Source organism: Aulonocara sp. 'chitande type north' Nkhata Bay, linkage group LG5 (genome assembly GCF_057382095.1).
Source record: "Aulonocara sp. 'chitande type north' Nkhata Bay isolate Kocher_YH1m ecotype deep benthic linkage group LG5, A_spYH_male_GT1.1, whole genome shotgun sequence".
In the NCBI taxonomy this organism is placed as follows: domain Eukaryota; kingdom Metazoa; phylum Chordata; class Actinopteri; order Cichliformes; family Cichlidae; genus Aulonocara; species Aulonocara sp. 'chitande type north' Nkhata Bay.
Window position 1 is genome coordinate 27,290 of NC_141348.1, and position 18,205 is coordinate 45,494.

Consider the following 18,205-nt stretch of genomic DNA (forward strand, 5'->3'; position numbering starts at 1 on the left):
CAATGTTCACATTTTGGACAGAGAGGCTAGTTACACCCCAACAGGGTCTGAGTTGCCGGCTGAGGCCACCTACACCACACCAGGGCCTGTGGCTCTGGCTGAGGCCACTTACACCACACCAGGGCCTGTGGCTCTTGCTCAGGCCACCAGGGTCTGTGACTCTGGCTAAGGCAATCTACACCACACCAGGGCCTGAGTTGCCCGGCTGGGGGCAACTACACCACACCAGGGCCTGTGGCTCTGGCTGAGGCCATCTACACCACACCAGGGCCTGTGGCTCTTGCTCAGGCCACTCACATCAGACCAGGCCCTGTGCTTCTGGCCGAGGCCATCTTCACCAAACCAGGCCCTCTGCTGCTAGCTGTGGCCATGTACAACACACCAGGCCCTGTGCTGGTTCCTGAGGCCATCTTCAACAATCCAGGGCCTGTGCTGTTGGATAAATGCTAAACTGAGCCTTTGGGTTAGGGTATTATGCAAACATGCAGGTATGGTTATAGGATTGTCTTCGTAACTTCAGGTACTTGCCACCTAATCACTTGAATCCATAAATTGAGACATTGTGCTGGGGCCAGCAGCTTACGTCTATACCACCCTGAGCACGCCCAACCGCGTCTGATCTGGGAAGCTAATCAGGGCTGGGCTTGGTTAGTACTTGGATGGGTGACCACCTAGGAATACCTGGTGCTGTAAGCGTTTCATTTTCATGTCATTGAACCGCTTTTGATCCAGAGAATGGGTGTATTAAAAGACCAAAAGCAGCTCCCCATTAATGAGGGCACATTAACGACATTGCTTTTGGCTCTTTTCCAATGTCTTGTGCTGCTAGCTGATGCCACATACACCACACCAGGGCCTTAGTTGCTATTGAGGCCAATTACACCACACCAGGGTCTGTGGCTGCTGGCTGAGGCCACTTACACCACACCAGGGCCTGTGGCTCTGGCTCAGGCCACTTACACCACACCAGGGCCTGTGGCACTGGCTGAGGCCACTTACACCACACCAGGGCCTGTGGCTGCTGGCTGAGGCCACTTACACCACACAAGGGCCTGTGGCTGCTGGCTGAGGCCACCTACACCACACCAGGGCCTGTGGCTGCTGGCTGAGGCCACTTACACCACACCAGGGCCTGTGGCTCTTGCTAGGGCCACTTACACCACACCAGGGCCTGTGGCTGCTGGCTCAGGCCACTTACACCACACCAGGGCCTGTGGCTCTTGCTCAGGCCACTCATATCACACCAGGCCCTGTGCTTCTGGCTGAGGCCATCTTCACCAAACCAGGCCCTGTGCTGCTTGCTCTGGCCATGTACAACACACCAGGCCCTGTGCTGGTTCCTGAGGCCATCTTCAACAATCCAGGGCCTGTGCTGTTGGATAAATGACAAACTGAGCCTTTGGGTTAGGGTATTATGCAAACATGCAGGTATGGTTATAGGATTGTCTTCGTAACTTCAGGTACTTGCCACCTAATCACTTGAATCCATAAATTGAGACATTGTGCTGGGGCCAGCAGCTTACGGCCATACCACCCTGAGCACGCCCGACCTCGTCTGATCTCGCAAGCTAAGCAGGGCTGGGCTTGGTTAGTACTTGGATGGGAGAATGCCTGGGAATACCTGGTCCTGTAAGCCTTTGATTTTCATGTCATTGAACCGCTTTTGATCCAGAGAAGGGGTGTATTAAAAGACCAAAAGCAGCTGCCCATTAATGAGGGCACATTAACGACATTGCTTTTGGCTCTTTTCCAATGTCTTGTGCTGCTAGCTGATGCCACCTACACCACACCAGGGCCTGAGTGACCGGCTGGGGCCACTTACACCACATCAGGGCCTCTGGCTGCTGGCTGAGGCCACATACACCACACCAGGGCCTTAGTTGCTATTGAGGCCAATTACACCACACCAGGGTCTGTGGCTCTTGCTCTGGCCACTTACACCACACCAGGGCCTGTGGCACTGGCTGAGGCAAAATAGACCACACCAGGGCCTGTGGCTGCTGGCTGAGGCCACTTACACCACACCAGGGCCTGTGGCTCTGGCTGAGGCCAGTTACACCACAACAGGGCCTGTGGCTGCTGCCTGAGGCCACATACACCACACCAGGGCCTTAGTTGCTATTGAGGCCAATTACACCACACCAGGGTCTGTGGCTCTTGCTGAGGCCACTTAGACCACACCAGGGCCTGTGGCTGCTGGCTGAGGCCACTTACACCACACCAGGGCCTGTGGCTGCTGGCTGAGGCCACCTACACCACACCAGGGCCTGTGGCTGCTTGCTGAGGCGACTTACACCACACCAGCGCCTGTTGCTGCTGGCTGAGGCCACTTACACCACACCAGTGCCTGTGGCTTCTGGCTGAGGCGACTTACACCACACCAGGGCCTGTTGCTGCTGGCTGAGGCCACTTACAACACACCAGGGCCTGTGGCTGCGGGCTGAGGCCACTTACACCACACCAGGGCCTGTGGCTCTTGCTCAGGCCACTCATATCACACCAGGCCCTGTGCTTCTGGCCGAGGCCATCTTCACCAAACCAGGCCCTGTGCTGCTAGCTGAGGCGACTTACACCACATCAGGGCCTGTGGCTCTGGCTGAGGCCACTTACACCACACCAGGGCCTGTGGCTGCTGGCTGAGGCCAGTTACACCACACCAGGGCCTGTGGCTCTTGCTGGCTGAGGCCACATACACCACACCAGGGTCTGTGGCTCTTGCTCAGGCCACTCACATCACACCAGACCCTGCGCTTCTGGCCGAGGCCATCTTCACCAAACCAGGCCCTGTGCTGCTTGCTGTGGCCATGTACAACACACCAGGTCCTGTGCTGGTTCCTGAGGCCATCTTCAACAATCCAGGGCCTGTGCTGTTGGATAAATGCTAAACTGAGCCTTTGGGTTAGGGTATTATGCAAACATGCAGGTATGGTTATAGGATTGTCTTCGTAACTTCAGGTACTTGCCACCTAATCACTTGAATCCATAAATAGAGACATTGTGGTGGGGCCAGCAGCTTACGGCCATACCACCCTGAGCACGCCCGACCTCGTCTGATCTCGGAAGCTAATCAGGGCTGGGCTTGGTTAGTACTTGGATGGGAGACTGCCTGGGAATACCTGGTGCTGTAAGCCTTTCATTTTCATGTCATTGAACCGCTTTTGATCCAGAGAAGGGGTGTATTAAAAGACCAAAAGCAGCTCCCCATTAATGAGGGCACATTAACGACATTGCTTTTGGCTGTTTTCCAATGTCTTGTGCTGCTAGCTGATGCCACCTACACCACACCAGGGCCTGAGTGACCGGCTGGGGCCACTTACACCAAATCAGGGCCTTTGGCTGCTGGCTGAGGCCACTTACACCACACCAGGGCCTGTGGCTGCTGGCTGAGGCCACCTACACCACACCAGGGCCTTAGTTGCTATTGAGGCCAATTACACCACACCAGGGTCTGTGGCTCTTGCTCAGGCCACTTACACCACACCAGGGCCTGTGGCACTGGCTGGGGCAACTTACACCAGACCAGGGCCTGTGGCTGCTGGCTGAGGCCACTTACACCACACCACGGCCTTATTTGCTTCTGAGGCCACTTACACCACACCAGGGCCTGTGTCTCTGGCTGAGGCCACTTACACCACACCACGGCCTTATTTGCTTCTGAGGCCACTTACACCACACCAGGGCCTGTGGCTGCTGGCTGAGGCCACATACACCACACCAGGGCCTTAGTTGCTATTGAGGCCAATTACACGACACCAGGGCCTGTGGCTCTTGCTCAGGCCACTTACACCACACCAGGGCCTGTGGCACTGGCTGAGGCCACTTACACCACACCAGGGCCTGTGGCTGCTGGCTGAGGCCACTTACACCACACCAGGGCCTGTGGCTGCTGGCTGAGGCCACCTACACCACACCAGGGCCTGTGGCTGCTGGCTGAGGCCACTTACACCACACCAGGGCCCTTTTGCTGCTGGCTGAGGCGACTTACACCACACCAGGGCCTGTGGCTTCTGGCTGAGGCCACTTACACCACACCAGGGCCTGTGGCTGCTGGCTGAGGCCACTTACACCACACCAGGGCCTGTGGCTCTTGCTCAGGCCACTCACATCACACCAGGCCCTGTGGCTCTTGCTCAGGCCACTCATATCACACCAGGCCCTGTGCTTCTGGCTGAGGCCATCTTCACCAAACCAGGCCCTGTGCTGCTTGCTGTGGCCATGTACAACACACCAGGCCCTGTGCTGGTTCCTGAGGCCATCTTCAACAATCCAGGGCCTGTGCTGTTGGATAAATGCCAAACTGAGCCTTTGGGTTAGGGTATTATGCAAACATGCAGGTATGGTTATAGGATTGTCTTCGTAACTTCAGGTACTTGCCACCTAATCACTTGAATCCATAAATTGAGACATTGTGCTGGAGCCAGCAGCTTACGGCCATACCACCCTGAGCACGCCCGACCTCGTCTGATCTCGGAAGCTAAGCAGGGCTGGGCTTGGTTAGTACTTGGATGAGAGACTGCCTGGGAAAACCTGGTCCTGTAAGGCTTTTCATTTTCATGTCATTGAACCGCTTTTGATCCAGAGAAGGGGTGTATTAAAAGACCAAAAGCAGCTGCCCATTAATGAGGGTACATTAACGACATTGCTTTTGGCTGTTTTCCAATGTCTTGTGCTGCTAGCTGATGCCACCTACACCACACCAGGGCCTGAGTGACCGGCTGGGGCCACTTACACCACATCAGGGCCTGTTGCTCTGGCTGAGGCCAATTACACCACACCAGGGCCTGTGGCTGCTGGCTGAGGCCACCTACACCACACCAGGGCCTTAGTTGCTATTGAGGCCAATTACACCACACCAGGGTATTTGGCTCTTGCTCAGGCCACTTACACCACACCAGGGCCTTAGTTGCTATTGAGGCCAATTACACCACACCAGGGTATGTGGCTCTTGCTCAGGCCACTTACACCACACCAGGGCCTTAGTTGCTATTGAGGCCAATTACACCACACCAGGGCCTGTGGCACTGGCTGAGGCCACTTACACCACACCAGGGCCTGTGGCTGCTGGCTGAGGACACTTACACCACACAAGGGCCTGTGGCTGCTGGCTGAGGCCACCTACACCACACCAGGGCCTGTGGCTGCTGGCTGAGGCCACTTACAACACACCAGGGCCTGTGGCTCTTGCTCAGGCCACTCATATCACACCAGGCCCTGTGCTTCTGGCCGAGGCCATCTTCACCAAACCAGGCCCTGTGCTGCTTGCTGTGGCCATGTACAACACACCAGGCCCTGTGCTGGTTCCTGAGGCCATCTTCAACAATCCAGGGCCTGTGCTGTTGGATAAATGCCAAACTGAGCCTTTGGGTTAGGGTATTATGCAAACATGCAGGTATGGTTATAGGATTATCTTCGTAACTTCAGGTACTTGCCACCTAATCACTTGAATCCATAAATTGAGACATTGTGCTGGAGCCAGCAGCTTACGGCCATACCACCCTGAGCACGCCCGACCTCGTCTGATCTCGGAAGATAAGCAGGGCTGGGCTTGGTTAGTACTTGGATGAGAGACTGCCTGGGAAAACCTGGTCCTGTAAGGCTTTTCATTTTCATGTCATTGAACCGCTTTTGATCCAGAGAAGGGGTGTATTAAAAGACCAAAAGCAGCTGCCCATTAATGAGGGTACATTAACGACATTGCTTTTGGCTGTTTTCCAATGTCTTGTGCTGCTAGCTGATGCCACCTACACCACACCAGGGCCTTAGTTGCTATTGAGGCCAATTACACCACACCAGGGTCTTTGGCTCTTGCTCAGGCCACTTACACCACACCAGGGCCTGTGGCACTGGCTGAGGCCGCTTACACCACACCAGGGCCTGTGGCTGCTGGCTGAGGCCACTTACACCACACCAGGGCCTTATTTGCTATTGAGGCCACTTACACCACACCAGGGCCTGTGGCTCTTGCTCAGGCCACTCACATCACACCAGGCCCTGCGCTTCTGGCCGAGGCCATCTTCACCAAACCAGGCCCTGTGCTGCTAGCTGTGGCCATGTACAACACACCAGGCCCTGTGCTGGTTCCTGAGGCCATCTTCAACAATCCAGGGCCTGTGCTGTTGGATAAATGCAAAACTGAGCCTTTGGGTTAGGGTATTATGCAAACATGAAGGTAGGGTTATAGGATTGTCTTCGTAACTTCAGGTACTTGCCACCTAATCACCTGAATCCATAAATTGAGACATTGTGCTGGGGCCAGCAGCTTACGGCCATACCACCCTGAGCACGCCCGACCTCGTCTGATCTCGGAAGCTGAGCAGGGCTGGGCTTGGTTAGTACTTGGATGGGAGACTGCCTGGGAATACCTGGTGGTGTAAGCCTTTCATTTTCATGTCATTGAACCGCTTTTGATTCAGAGAAGGGGTGTATTAAAAGACCAAAAGCAGCTGCCCATTAATGAGGGCACATTAACGACATTGCTTTTGGCTGTTTTCCAATGTCTTGTGCTGCTAGCTGATGCCACCTACACCACACCAGGGCCTGAGTGACCGGCTGGGGCCACTTACACCACATCAGGGCCTGTGGCTCTGGCTGAGGCCACTTACACCACACCAGGGCCTGTGGCTGCTGGCTGAGGCCACTTACACCACACCAGGGCCTGTGGCTGCTGGCTGAGGCCACTTACACCACACCAGGGCCTTAGTTGCTATTGAGGCCAATTACACCACACCATGGTCTGTGGCTCTTGCTCAGGCCACTTACACCACACCAGGGCCTGTGGCACTGGCTGAGGCCACTTACACCACACCAGGGCCTGTGGCTGCTGGCTGAGGCCACTTACACCACACAAGGGCTTGTGGCTGCTGGCTGAGGCCACCTACACCACATCAGGGCCTGTGGCTCTGGCTGAGGCCACTTACACCACACCAGGGCCTGTGGCTGCTGGCTGAGGCCACTTACACCACACCAGGGCCTGTGGCTGCTGGCTGAGGCCACTTACACCACACCAGGGCCTTAGTTGCTATTGAGGCCAATTACACCACACCATGGTCTGTGGCTCTTGCTCAGGCCACTTACACCACACCAGGGCCTGTGGCACTGGCTGAGGCCACTTACACCACACCAGGGCCTGTGGCTGCTGGCTGAGGCCACTTACACCACACAAGGGCTTGTGGCTGCTGGCTGAGGCCACCTACACCACACCAGGGCCTGTGGCTCTTGCTCAGGCCACTTACACCACGCCAGGGCCTGTGGCTCTTGCTCAGGCCACTTACACCACACCAGGGCCTGTGGCTCTTGCTCAGGCCACTCATATCACACCAGGCCCTGTGCTTCTGGCTGAGGCCACTTAGACCACACCAGGGCCTGTGGCTGCTGGCTGAGGCCACTTACACCACACCAGGGCCTGTGGCTGCTGGCTGAGGCCATCTACACCACACCAGGGCCTGTGGCTGCTGGCTGAGGCGACTTACACCACACCAGGGCCCTTTTGCTGCTGGCTGAGGCCACTTACACCACACCAGTGCCTGTGGCTTCTGGCTGAGGCGACTTACACCACACCAGGGCCTGTGGCTGCTGGCTGAGGCCACTTACACCACACCAGGGCCTGTGGCTGCTGGCTTAGGCCACCTACACCACACCAGGGCCTTAGTTGCTATTGAGGCCAATTACACCACACCATGGTCTGTGGCTCTTGCTCAGGCCACTTACACCACACCAGGGCCTGTGGCACTGGCTGAGGCCACTTACACCACACCAGGGCCTGTGGCTGCTGGCTGAGGCCACTTACACCACACAAGGGCTTGTGGCTGCTGGCTGAGGCCACCTACACCACACCAGGGCCTTTGGCTCTTGCTCAGGCCACTTACACCACACCAGGGCCTGTGGCTGCTGGCTGAGGCCACTTACACCACACCAGGGCCTGTGGCTGCTGGCTGAGGCCACCTACACCACACCAGGGCATTAGTTGCTATTGAGGCCAATTACACCACACCAGGGTCTGTGGCTCTTGCTCAGGCCACTTACACCACACCAGGGCCTGTGGCTCTTGCTCAGGCCACTTACACCACACCAGGGCCTGTGGCTGCTGGCTGAGGCCACTTACACCACACCAGGGCCTGTGGCTGCTGGCTGAGGCCACCTACACCACACCAGGGCCTGTGGCTGCTGGCTGAGGCGACTTACACCACACCAGGGCCCTTTTGCTGCTGGCTGAGGCCACTTACACCACACCAGTGCCTGTGGCTTCTGGCTGAGGCGACTTACACCACACCAGGGCCTGTGGCTGCTGGCTGAGGCCACTTACACCACACCAAGGCCTGTGGCTCTTGCTCAGGCCACTCACATCACACCAGGCCCTGCGCTTCTGGCCGAGGCCATCTTCACCAAACCAGGCCCTGTGCTGCTTGCTGTGGCCATGTAAAACACACCAGGTCCTGTGCTGGTTCTTGAGGCCATCTTCAACAATCCAGGGCTTGTGCTGTTGGATAAATGCCAAACTGAGCCTTTTGGTTAGGGTATTATGCAAACATGCAGGTATGGTTATAGGATTGTCTTCGTAACTTCAGGTACTTGCCACCTAATCACTTGAATCCATAAATTGAGACATTGTGCTGGGGCCAGCAGCTTACGGCCATACCACTCTGAGCACGCCCGACCTCGTCTGACCTCGGAAGCTAAGCAGGGCTGGGCTTGGTTAGTACTTGGATGGGAGACTGCCTGGGAATACCTGGTGCTGTAAGCCTTTCATTTTCATGTCATTGAACCGCTTTTGATCCAGAGAAGGGGTGTATTAAAAGACCAAAAGCAGCTGCCCATTAATGAGGGCACATTAACGACTTTGCTTTTGGCTGTTTTCCAATGTCTTGTGCTGCTAGCTGATGCCACCTACACCACACCACGGCCTTATTTGCTGGCTGAGGCCACATACACCAAACCAGGGCCTTAGTTGCTATTGAGGCCAATTACACCACACCAGGGCCTTTGGCTCTTGCTCAGGCCACTTACACCACACCAGGGCCTGTGGCTCTTGCTCAGGCCACTTACACCACACCAGGGCCTGTGGCTCTTGCTCAGGCCACTCATATCACGTCAGGCCCTGTGCTTCTGGCCGAGGCCATCTTCACCAAACCAGGCCCTGTGCTGCTTGCTGTGGCCATGTACAACACACCAGGCCTTGTGCTGGTTCCAGAGGCCATCTTCAACAATCCAGGGCCTGTGCTGTTGGATAAATGCCAAACTGAGCCTTTGGGTTAGGGTATTATGCAAACATGCAGGTATGGTTATAGGATTGTCTTCGTAACTTCAGGTACTTGCCACCTAATCACTTGAATCCATAAATTGAGACATTGTGCTGGGGCCATCAGCTTACGGCCATACCACCCTGAGCACGCCCGACCTCGTCTGATCTCGGAAGCTAAGCAGGGCTGGGCTTGGTTAGTACTTGGATGGTAGACTACCTGGGAATACCTGGTGCTGTAAGCCTTTCATTTTCATGTCATTGAACGGCTTTTGATCCAGAGAAGGGGTGTATTAAAAGACCAAAAGCATCTGCCCATTAATGAGGGCACATTAACGACATTGCTTTTGGCTCTTTTCCAATGTCTTGTGCTGCTAGCTGATGCAACGTACAACACACAAGGGCCTGAGGGACCGGCTGGGGCCACTTACACCACATCAGGGCCTGTGGCTGCTGGCTGAGGCCACTTACACCACACCAGGGCCTGTGGCTGCTGGCTGAGGCCACCTACACCACACTAGGGCCTTAGTTGCTATTGAGGCCAATTACACCACACCAGGGTCTGTGGCTCTTGCTCAGGCCACTTACACCACACCAGGGCCTGTGGCTCTTGCTCAGGCCACTTACACCACACCAGGGCCTGTGGCACTGGCTGAGGCCACTTACACCACACCAGGGCCTGTGGCTGCTGGCTGAGGCCACTTACACCACACCAGGGCCTGTGGCTGCTGGCTGAGGCCACTTACACCACACCAGGGCCTGTGGCTGGTGGCTGAGGCCACCTACACCACACCAGGGCCTGTGGCTGCTGGCTGAGGCGACTTACACCACACCAGGGCCCTTTTGCTGCTGGCTGAGGCCACTTACACCACACCAGGGCCTGTGGCTGCTGGCTGAGGCCACCTACACCACACCAGGGCCTGTGGCTGCTGGCTGAGGCGACTTACACCACACCAGGGCCCTTTTGCTGCTGGCTGAGGCCACTTACACCACACCAGTGCCTGTGGCTTCTGGCTGAGGCGACTTACACCACACCAGGGCCTGTGGCTGCTGGCTGAGGCCACTTACACCACACCAAGGCCTGTGGCTCTTGCTCAGGCCACTCACATCACACCAGGCCCTGCGCTTCTGGCCAAGGCCATCTTCACCAAACCAGGCCCTGTGCTGCTTGCTGTGGCCATGTACAACACACCAGGCCCTGTGCTGGTTCCTGAGGCCATCTTCAACAATCCAGGGCCTGTGCTGTTGGATAAATGCCAAACTGAGCCTTTGGGTTAGGGTATTATGCAAACATGCAGGTATGGTTATAGGATTGTCTTCGTAACTTCAGGTACTTGCCACCTAATCACTTGAATCCATACATTGAGACATTGTGCTGGGGCCAGCAGCTTACGGCCATACCACCCTGAGCACGCCCGACCTCGTCTGATCTCGGAAGCTAAGCAGGGCTGGGCTTGGTTAGTACTTGGATGGGAGACTGCCTGGGAATACCTGGTGCTGTAAGCCTTTCATTTTCATGTCATTGAACCGCTTTTGATCCAGAGAAGGGGTGTATTAAAAGACCAAAAGCAGCTGCCCATTAATGAGGGCACATTAACGACACTGCTTTTGGCTGTTTTCCAATGTCTTGTGCTGCTAGCTGATGCCACCTACACCACACCAGGGCCTGAGTGACCGGCTGGGGCCACTTACACCACATCAGGGCCTGTGGCTCTGGCTGAGGCCACTTACACCACACCAGGGCCTGTGGCTGCTGGCTGAGGCCAGTTACACCACACCAGAGCCTGTGGCTGCTGGCTGAAGCCACTTACACCACACCAGGGCCTTAGTTGCTATTGAGGCCACTTACACCACACCAGGGCCTGTGGCTGCTGGCTGAGGACACCTACACCACACCAGGGCCTGTGGCTGCTGGCTGAGGCCACTTACACCACACCAGGGCCTGTGGCTGCTGGCTGAAGCCACTTACACCACACCAGGGCCTTAGTTGCTATTGAGGCCACTTACACCACACCAGGGCCTGTGGCTGCTGGCTGAGGCCACCTACACCACACCAGTGCCTGTGGCTGCTGGCTGAGGCCACTTACACCACACCAGGGCCTGTGGCTGCTGGCTGAGGCCACCTACACCACACCAGGGCCTGTGGCTGCTGGCTGAGGCCACCTACACCACACCAGGCCCTGTGCTGGTTCCTGAGGCCATCTTCAACAATCCAGGGCCTGTGCTGTTGGATAAATGCTAAACTGAGCCTTTGGGTTAGGGTATTATGCAAACATGAAGGTAGGGTTATAGGATTGTCTTCGTAACTTCAGGTACTTGCCACCTAATCACCTGAATCCATAAATTGAGACATTGTGCTGGGGCCAGCAGCTTACGGCCATACCAACCTGAGCACGCCCGACCTCGTCTGATCTCGGAAGCTAAGCAGGGCTGGGCTTGGTTAGTACTTGGATGGGAGACTGCCTGGGAATACCTGGTGCTGTAAGCCTTTGATTTTCATGTCATTGAACCGCTTTTGATCCAGAGAAGGGGTGTATTAAAAGACCAAAAGCAGCTGCCCATTAATGAGGGCACATTAACGACACTGCTTTTGGCTCTTTTCCAATGTCTTGTGCTGCTAGCTGATGCAACCTACACCACACAAGGGCCTGAGTGACCGGCTGGGGCCACTTTCACCACATCAGGGCCTGTGGCTGCTGGCTGAGGCCAGTTACACCACACCAGAGCCTGTGGCTGCTGGCTGAAGCCACTTACACCACACCAGGGCCTTAGTTGCTATTGAGGCCACTTACACCACACCAGGGCCTGTGGCTGCTGGCTGAGGCCACCTACACCACACCAGTGCCTGTGGCTTCTGGCTGAGGCCACTTACACCACACCAGGGCCTGTGGCTGCTGGCTGAGGCCACTTACACCACACCAGGGCCTGTGGCTCTTGCTCAGGCCACTCACATCACACCAGGCCCTGCGCTTCTGGCCGAGGCCATCTTCACCAAACCAGGCCCTGTGGTTCTTGCTCAGGCCACTTACACCACACCAGGGCCTTATTTGCTATTGAGGCCACTTACACCACACCAGGGCCTGTGGCTCTGGCTTAGGCCACTTACACCACACCAGGGCCTGTGGCACTTGCTCAGGCCACTTACACTACACCAGGGCCTGTGGCTGCTGGCTGAGGCCACTTACATCACACCAGGGCTTTAGTTGCTATTGAGGCCAATTACACCACACCAGGGCCTGTGGCTCTTGCTCAGGCCACTTACACCACACCAGGGCCTGTGGCTCTTGCTCAGGCCACTTACACCACACCATGGTCTGTGGCTCTTGCTCAGGCCACTTACACCACACCAGGGCCTGTGGCTCTTGCTCAGGCCACTCATATCACACCAGGCCCTGTGCTTCTGGCTGAGGCAACTTAGACCACACCAGGGCCTGTGGCTGCTGGCTGAGGCCACTTACACCACACCAGGGCCTGTGGCTGCTGGCTGAGGCCATCTACACCACACCAGGGCCTGTGGCTGCTGGCTGAGGCGACTTACACCACACCAGGGCCCTTTTGCTGCTGGCTGAGGCCACTTACACCACACCAGTGCCTGTGGCTTCTGGCTGAGGCGACTTACACCACACCAGGGCCTGTGGCTGCTGGCTTAGGCCACCTACACCACACCAGGGCCTTAGTTGCTATTGAGGCCAATTACACCACACCATGGTCTGTGGCTCTTGCTCAGGCCACTTACACCACACCAGGGCCTGTGGCACTGGCTGAGGCCACTTACACCACACCAGGGCCTGTGGCTGCTGGCTGAGGCCACTTACACCACACAAGGGCTTGTGGCTGCTGGCTGAGGCCACCTACACCACACCAGGGCCTGTGGCTGCTGGCTGAGGCCACCTACACCACACCAGGGCCTGTGGCTCTTGCTCAGGCCACTTACACCACACCAGGGCCTGTGGCTCTTGCTCAGGCCACTTACACCACACCAGGGCCTGTGGCTCTTGCTCAGGCCACTCATATCACACCAGGCCCTGTGCTTCTGGCTGAGGCCATCTTCACCAAACCAGGCCCTGTGCTGCTTGCTGTGGCCATGTACAACACACCAGGCCCTGTGCTGTTTCCTGAGGCCATCTTCAACAATCCAGGGCCTGTGCTGTTGGATAAATGCCAAACTGAGCCTTTGGGTTAGGGTATTATACAAACATGCAGGTATGGTTATAGGATTGTCTTCGTAACTTCAGGTACTTGCCACCTAATCACTTGAATCCATAAATTGAGACATTGTGCTGGGCCCAGCAGCTTACGGCCATACCACCCTGAGCACGCCCGACCTCGTCTGATCTCGGAAGCTAAGCAGGGCTGGGCTTGGTTAGTACTTGGATGGGAGACTGCCTGGGAATACCTGGTGCTGTAAGCCTTTCATTTTCATGTCATTGAACCGCTTTTGATCCAGAGAAGGGGTGTATTAAAAGACCAAAAGCAGCTGCCCATTAATAAGGGCACATTAATCACATTGCTTTTGGCTCTTTTCCAATGTCTTGTGCTGCTAGCTGATGCCACCTACACCACACCAGGGCCTGAGTGACCGGCTGGGGCCACTTACACCACATCAGGGGCTGTGGCTCTGGCTGAGGCCAGTTACACCACACCAGGGCCTGTGGGTTCTGGCTGAGGCGACTTACACCAAACCAGGGCCTGTGGCTGCTGGCTGAGGCCACTTACACCACACCAGGGCCTGTGGCTCTTGCTCAGGCCACTCACATCACACCAGGCCCTGCGCTTCTGGCCGAGGCCATCTTCACCAAACCAGGCCCTGTGCTGCTAGCTGTGGCCATGTACAACACACCAGGCCCTGTGCTGGTTCCTGAGGCCATCTTCAACAATCCAGGGCCTGTGCTGTTGGATAAATGCTAAACTGAGCCTTTGGGTTAGGGTATTATGCAAACATGAAGGTAGGGTTATAGGATTGTCTTCGTAACTTCAGGTACTTGCCACCTAATCAACTGAATCCATAAATTGAGACATTGTGCTGGGGCCAGCAGGTTACGGCCATACCACCCTGAGCACGCCCGACCTCGTCTGATCTCGGAAGCTGAGCAGGGCTGGGCTTGGTTAGTACTTGGATGGGAGACTGCCTGGGAATACCTAGTGCTGTAAGCCTTTCATTTTCATGTCATTGAACCACTTTTGATCCAGAGAAGGGGTGTATTAAAAGACCAAAAGCAGCTGCCCATTAATGAGGGCACATTAACGACATTGCTTTTGGCTGTTTTCCAATGTCTTGTGCTGCTAGCTGATGCCACCTACACCACACCAGGGCCTGAGTGACCGGCTGGGGCCACTTACACCACATCAGGGCCTGTGGCTCTGGCTGAGGCCACTTACACCACACCAGGGCCTGTGGCTGCTGGCTGAGGCCACTTACACCACACCAGGGCCTGTGGCTGCTGGCTGAGGCCACTTACACCACACCAGGGCCTTAGTTGCTATTGAGGCCAATTACACCACACCAGGGCCTGTGGCTCTTGCTCAGGCCACTTACACCACACCAGGGCCTGTGGCTGCTGGCTGAGGCCACTTACACCACACCAGGGCCTGTGGCTCTTGCTCAGGCCACTTACACCAAACCAGGGCCTGTGGCACTGGCTGAGGCCACTTAGACCACACCAGGGCCTGTGGCTGCTGGCTGAGGCCACTCACACCACACCAGGGCCTGTGGCTGCTAGCTGAGGCCACTTACACCAAACCAGGGCCTGTGGCTGCTTGCTGAGGCCATCTTCACCAAACCAGGCCCTGTGCTGCTTGCTGTGGCCATGTAAAACACACCAGGTCCTGTGCTGGTTCTTGAGGCCATCTTCAACAATCCAGGGCCTGTGCTGTTGGATAAATGCCAAACTGAGCCTTTTGGTTAGGGTATTATGCAAACATGCAGGTATGGTTATAGGATTGTCTTCGTAACTTCAGGTACTTGCCACCTAATCACTTGAATCCATAAATTGAGACATTGTGCTGGGGCCATCAGCTTACGGCCATACCACCCTGAGCACGCCCGACCTCGTCTGATCTCGGAAGCTAAGCAGGGCTGGGCTTGGTTAGTACTTGGATGGGAGACTGCCTGGGAATACCTGGTGCTGTAAGCCTTTCTTTTTCATGTCATTGAACCGCTTTTGATCCAGAGAAGGGGTGTATTAAAAGACCAGAAGCAGCTCCCCATTAATGAGGGCACATTAACGACATTGCTTTTGGCTGTTTTCCAATGTCTTGTGCTGCTAGCTGATGCAACCTACACCACACAAGGGCCTGAGGGACCGGCTGGGGCCACTTACACCACATCAGGGCCTGTGGCTGCTGGCTGAGGCCACTTACACCACACCAGGGCCTGTGGCTGCTGGCTGAGGCCACCTACACCACACCAGGGCCTTAGTTGCTATTGAGGCCAATTACACCACACCAGGGTCTGTGGCTCTTGCTCAGGCCACTTACACCACACCAGGGCCTGTGGCACTGGCTGAGGCCACCTACACCACACCAGGGCCTTAGTTGCTATTGAGGCCAATTACACCACACCAGGGTCTGTGGCTCTTGCTCAGGCCACTTACACCACACCAGGGCCTGTGGCACTGGCTGAGGCCACTTACACCACACCAGGGTCTGTGGCTCTTGCTCAGGCCACTTACACCACACCAGGGCCTGTGGCACTGGCTGAGGCCACTTACACCACACCAGGGCCCTTTTGCTGCTGGCTGAGGCCACTTACACCACACCAGTGCCTGTGGCTTCTGGCTGAGGCGACTTACACCACACCAGGGCCTGTGGCTGCTGGCCGAGGCCACTTACACCACACCAGGGCCTGTGGCTGCTGGCTGAGGCCACCTACACCACACCAGGGCATTAGTTGCTATTGAGGCCAATTACACCACACCAGGGTCTGTGGCTCTTGCTCAGGCCACTTACACCACACCAGGGCCTGTGGCTCTTGCTCAGGCCACTTACACCACACCAGGGCCTGTGGCTGCTGGCTGAGGCCACTTACACCACACCAGGGCCTGTGGCTGCTGGCTGAGGCCACCTACACCACACCACACCAGGGCCTGTGACTGCTGGCTGAGGCCACTTACACCACACCAGGGCCTTAGTTGCTATTGAGGCCACTTACACCACACCAGGGCCTGTGGCTCTGGCTGAGGCCACTTACACCACACCAGGGCCTTATTTGCTATTGAGGCCAGTTACACCACACCAGGGCCTGTGGCTCTGGCTGAGGCCACTTACACCACACCAGGGCCTGTGGCTGCTGGCTGAGGCCACTTACACCACACCAGGGCCCTCTTGCTGCTGGCTGAGGCCACTTACACCACACCAGTGCCTGTGGCTTCTGGCTGAGGCGACTTACACCACACCAGGGCCTGTGGCTGCTAGCTGAGGCCAATTACACCACACCAGGCTCTGTGGCTCTTGCTCAGGCCACTTACACCACACCAGGGCCTGTGGCACTGGCTGAGGCCACTTACACCACACCAGGGCCTGTGGCTGCTGGCTGAGGCCACTTACACCACACCAGGGCCTGTGGCTGCTGGCTGAGGCCAATTACACCACACCAGGGCCTGTGGCTGCTGGCTGAGGCGACTTACACCACACCAGAGCCTGTGGCTGCTGGCTGAGGCCACCTACACCACACCAGGGCCTGTGACTGCTGGCTGAGGCCACTTACACCACACCAGGGCCTTAGTTGCTATTGAGGCCACTTACACCACACCAGGGCCTGTGGCTCTGGCTGAGGCCACTTACACCACACCAGGGCCTTATTTGCTATTGAGGCCAGTTACACCACACCAGGGCCTGTGGCTCTGGCTGAGGCCACTTACACCACACCAGGGCCTGTGGCTGCTGGCTGATTCCACTTACACCACACCAGGGCCTGTGGCTCTTGCTCAGTCCACTCATATCACGCCAGGCCCTGTGCTTCTGGCCGAGGCCATCTTCACCAAACCAGGCCCTGTGCTGCTTGCTGTGGTCATGTACAACACACCAGGCCCTGTGCTGGTTCCTGAGGCCATCTTCAACAATCCAGGACCTGTGCTGTTGGATAAATGCTAAACTGAGCCTTTGGGTTAGGGTATTATGCAAACATGCAGGTATGGTTATAGGATTGTCTTCGTAACTTCAGGTACTTGCCACCTAATCACTTGAATCCATAAATTGAGACATTGTGCTGGGGCCAGCAGCTTATGGCCATACCACCCTGAGCACGCCCGACCTCGTCTGATCTCGGAAGCTAAGCAGGGCTGGGCTTGGTTAGTACTTGGATGGGAGACTGCCTGGGAATACCTGGTGCTGTAAGCCTTTCATTTTCATGTCATTGAACCGCTTTTGATCCAGAGAAGGGGTGTATTAAAAGACCAAAAGCATCTGCCCATTAATGAGGGCACATTAACGACATTGCTTTTGGCTCTTTTCCAATGTCTTGTGCTGCTAGCTAATGCAACCTACACCACACAAGGGCCTGAGTGACCGGCTGGGGCCACTTACACCACATCAGGGCCTGTGGCTCTGGCTGAGGCCACTTACACCACACCAGGGCCTGTGGCTGCTGGCTGAGGCCACTTACACCACACCAGGGCCTGTGGCTGCTGGCTGAGGCCACCTACACCACACCAGGGCATTAGTTGCTATTGAGGCCAATTACACCACACCAGGGTCTGTGGCTCTTGCTCAGGCCACTTACACCACACCAGGGCCTGTGGCTCTTGCTCAGGCCACTTACACCACACCAGGGCCTGTGGCACTGGCTGAGGCCACTTACACCACACCAGGGCCTGTGGCTGCTGGCTGAGGCCACTTACACCACACCAGGGCCTGTGGCTGCTGGCTGAGGCCACTTATACCACACCAGGGCCTGTGGCTGCTGGCTGAGGCCACCTACACCACACCAGGGCCTGTGGCTGCTGGCTGAGGCGACTTACACCACACCAGGGC

The 18,205-nt window shown here is 56.5% G+C and overlaps 7 non-coding genes and 7 pseudogenes across 7 annotated transcripts; all 14 read left to right on the plus strand.

The window, feature by feature from the left end:
- Window positions 1-577: 577 nt before the first annotated feature.
- On the plus strand, window positions 578-696 carry LOC147328731 (5S ribosomal RNA; annotated as a pseudogene).
- An 821-nt stretch (window positions 697-1,517) lies between these two features.
- Window positions 1,518-1,636, plus strand: LOC147328732 (5S ribosomal RNA; annotated as a pseudogene).
- A 1,376-nt stretch (window positions 1,637-3,012) lies between these two features.
- Window positions 3,013-3,131, plus strand: LOC147328733 (5S ribosomal RNA). Its single transcript, XR_015129695.1, has one exon. It is a non-coding gene; the product is annotated as a 5S ribosomal RNA (ribosomal RNA).
- Window positions 3,132-4,423: 1,292 nt separating this feature from the next.
- On the plus strand, window positions 4,424-4,542 carry LOC147328734 (5S ribosomal RNA; annotated as a pseudogene).
- A 936-nt stretch (window positions 4,543-5,478) lies between these two features.
- On the plus strand, window positions 5,479-5,597 carry LOC147328735 (5S ribosomal RNA; annotated as a pseudogene).
- Window positions 5,598-6,258: 661 nt separating this feature from the next.
- Window positions 6,259-6,377, plus strand: LOC147328736 (5S ribosomal RNA; annotated as a pseudogene).
- Window positions 6,378-8,621: 2,244 nt separating this feature from the next.
- LOC147328737 (5S ribosomal RNA) lies at window positions 8,622-8,740 on the plus strand. The gene has a single exon (XR_015129707.1). It is a non-coding gene; the product is annotated as a 5S ribosomal RNA (ribosomal RNA).
- Window positions 8,741-9,361: 621 nt separating this feature from the next.
- On the plus strand, window positions 9,362-9,480 carry LOC147328738 (5S ribosomal RNA). Its single transcript, XR_015129619.1, has one exon. It is a non-coding gene; the product is annotated as a 5S ribosomal RNA (ribosomal RNA).
- A 1,142-nt stretch (window positions 9,481-10,622) lies between these two features.
- Window positions 10,623-10,741, plus strand: LOC147328739 (5S ribosomal RNA). The gene has a single exon (XR_015129614.1). It is a non-coding gene; the product is annotated as a 5S ribosomal RNA (ribosomal RNA).
- Window positions 10,742-11,604: 863 nt separating this feature from the next.
- LOC147328740 (5S ribosomal RNA) lies at window positions 11,605-11,723 on the plus strand (annotated as a pseudogene).
- Window positions 11,724-13,527: 1,804 nt separating this feature from the next.
- Window positions 13,528-13,646, plus strand: LOC147328741 (5S ribosomal RNA). The gene has a single exon (XR_015129625.1). It is a non-coding gene; the product is annotated as a 5S ribosomal RNA (ribosomal RNA).
- Window positions 13,647-14,270: 624 nt separating this feature from the next.
- LOC147328742 (5S ribosomal RNA) lies at window positions 14,271-14,389 on the plus strand (annotated as a pseudogene).
- Window positions 14,390-15,250: 861 nt separating this feature from the next.
- LOC147328743 (5S ribosomal RNA) lies at window positions 15,251-15,369 on the plus strand. The gene has a single exon (XR_015129637.1). It is a non-coding gene; the product is annotated as a 5S ribosomal RNA (ribosomal RNA).
- A 2,084-nt stretch (window positions 15,370-17,453) lies between these two features.
- LOC147328744 (5S ribosomal RNA) lies at window positions 17,454-17,572 on the plus strand. The gene has a single exon (XR_015129572.1). It is a non-coding gene; the product is annotated as a 5S ribosomal RNA (ribosomal RNA).
- Window positions 17,573-18,205: the final 633 nt, after the last annotated feature.